Source organism: Saccopteryx leptura, chromosome 7 (genome assembly GCF_036850995.1).
Source record: "Saccopteryx leptura isolate mSacLep1 chromosome 7, mSacLep1_pri_phased_curated, whole genome shotgun sequence".
Lineage (NCBI taxonomy): Eukaryota > Metazoa > Chordata > Mammalia > Chiroptera > Emballonuridae > Saccopteryx > Saccopteryx leptura.
In genome coordinates, this window is record NC_089509.1 from 104,464,755 (window position 1) to 104,467,144 (window position 2,390).

The 2,390-nt window shown below is 42.1% G+C and overlaps 1 pseudogene; it reads left to right on the forward strand.

Moving 5' to 3' along the window:
* The first annotated feature begins 1,993 nt into the window (after window positions 1–1,993).
* On the forward strand, window positions 1,994–2,103 carry LOC136379177 (small nucleolar RNA U3; annotated as a pseudogene).
* Window positions 2,104–2,390: the final 287 nt, after the last annotated feature.

A 2,390-nucleotide genomic window follows, 5' to 3' on the forward strand; every position in this document is an offset into this window, starting at 1 on the left:
AGCAAGAGAGATTAGAGAGTCACGGGGAAATGTTAGGACATATCAGACCTGTGCTGGGTTAATACACGTGAATTTGTTTATGCTTCCATATATCTACTCCCTTAGGTAGTCAGTCCCCTTCTACACTGAGTCTGGTTTGGTCATGTGATTTGGTTTGGCCATTGGACGAGAGCAAATGTCATGCTACCAGTGACTTAAAAAGTGCTTGCATTTTTGGTGTTCTTGGAACCTTTGACCTGCATATGACTAAGCCCAGTTTAGCCTGCTGGATGATACAAGACACATGACCTAGTCTCCCAACACACCAGTCAACAGCTGACCAATGATCAGACATGTGACCAGTTATTCTCATCAAGTTGCTGGCTCCAACCGCAGTAACAACTCAGCTAAGATCAGCTGAGCTTGGTGCAGGTCAGCAGAACCAGTAGAGCCATAGATGTGAGAGCACTTATAAATGATTGTTGTCTAGAGCTACTAAAACATTTTAGGATGGCTTGTTATTCAGCAGATTTAACTTACGCAGACTACGATTTGTGCCATGCAATTCATACCACAGCATTTTCCAGTTCATTCTCTTTCAGTGTTGAATTTGAGTACAACCACCTGATCTATAACTAATGATGCATATCCCATTCTTCAAGAAATTCTGATCCAGTCCAAATCCCACTTTTTAGGTTGAACAGCTAAAGACCCAGAGAGGTGAAGTGACATTACCCAGACTTCATTGTTAGCTAGTGACAAAGTGATACTAGACTTTGTGTCTCACGTGAGCAGTCTATTTCCTGACCATTTTGTGGCCTTCTTCAGGATTGGTGTATTTGATCATAAAAAAGGAGGGTCTTAGGGAGATATTGAGTCATCAGATTATATTATCTGTCTCTTCTCATGAAAGGAGCAGAATTCAAGTTCATCCACAGAATTGAAAAAAGAAATCATTAATTTTTTTTGGATTGTCTTCTGTTCTGGATTGAATTGTACCCCTCCTTATCCCCAGAGATATTTTGAGATCCTAGCTCCCCATACCTGTGAATGTGACCTTCTTTGGGACTAATTTTTCAGATATAATCAAGTTCAGGTGAGGCCATGCTGAATTAGGGTGGGTCTTACAGTCAATTGTTGGTGGTGTTGTAGGAGAGAGATTTTGACAGAGACACACACAGAGGGAAGACAGCCGATGGAGATGGAGGTAGAGTAAGAATTATGCTGGTATAGTCAAGAAATGCCAAAAATGGCTGGCAACCACCAGAAACTAGGAGGAGGAAAGAAAGCACTCTTTCCTAGAGATTTCAAAGAGAATCTGACCCTGCCTTGATTTCTGACCTCTAGTCTTTGGAATTGTGAGAAAATAAGTTTCTATTCTTTTCAGACCCCTGGTTTGTGCTCTTTTGTTATATTAGCCCTAGGAAATCAATGCATCTTGCTTGTTCACTTCTGTTTGGAATAATATTCTGCCTATATTACACCACCAATAAGATGGGAAGTAGAGAAACTGGCAGTATAGGAAGGTCAGGGATCCAAAAACAACCTTGTCCATCCTCTAGAATAAACAACAAGCAGAAAAGCCTGCGTTGCCAGCTGAGAGCCGAGCATGTGTAGATGGCAGAAGTGAAGCCTGGCCTTGGGTTTCTTTCCATCAACAAAGGAGGCCATAGGGCCACCATATTCCCTTCCGGCCATTCTGGCTCAGACAGACCTGGTGCAGCGGAGCGAGTCTGCCGGAGTTCATAGAAAATGTAGGAATTCCGTCTTTGTGGTCAAGATAACAGTCCCCAAAGAATTCTCTGTAAATTCACGTTATTTGCGGCTAGACAAACATCTATATCTTTTGGCAATGAAACCATGTTCTAGGAGTGAAGACAGATGCACCCAGAGTTAATGGTCCCTCCCTTCTCCCTCCTAAATCAGATTGTGACCCTATTGCTGGTTTTTCCACACAAGAGTAAGTGATGTTGGTGCTCGGTGAATTACTACCTCTGCTCTCTCAGCAGTCAGAAAGACTATACTTTCAGGGATCATTTCTATAGTTTGTTTCAGCAATCAGAGCAACACATCCTTTCTTGGTTGCATTAGTCATTATCCATTTACAGCCATTTGCATTGTGACATCTTTATCCTGCTGCGTCAGTGTGTTGCTGGTGGGTGTGGGCTGCACTGAGGCTATTTGCTCAGCTTCTGAAAACCCCATCTAGATAATCCAGAAAAATCTGTCACTGTGGGGACCCCGACTTGTCTCATTATCTTTTTCTGTCAGATGCAAGGGTCACATCCTTAAACTTTTATTTTTGAGGCTTTCCTTTGGTTAATTCTATTAGTGGCTTACTCCGAACATGAAAGTCATTTGCTATTAAAAACAAATGTCATCTCAAAAAGAAAATCCCAGGCTGCCTTTCC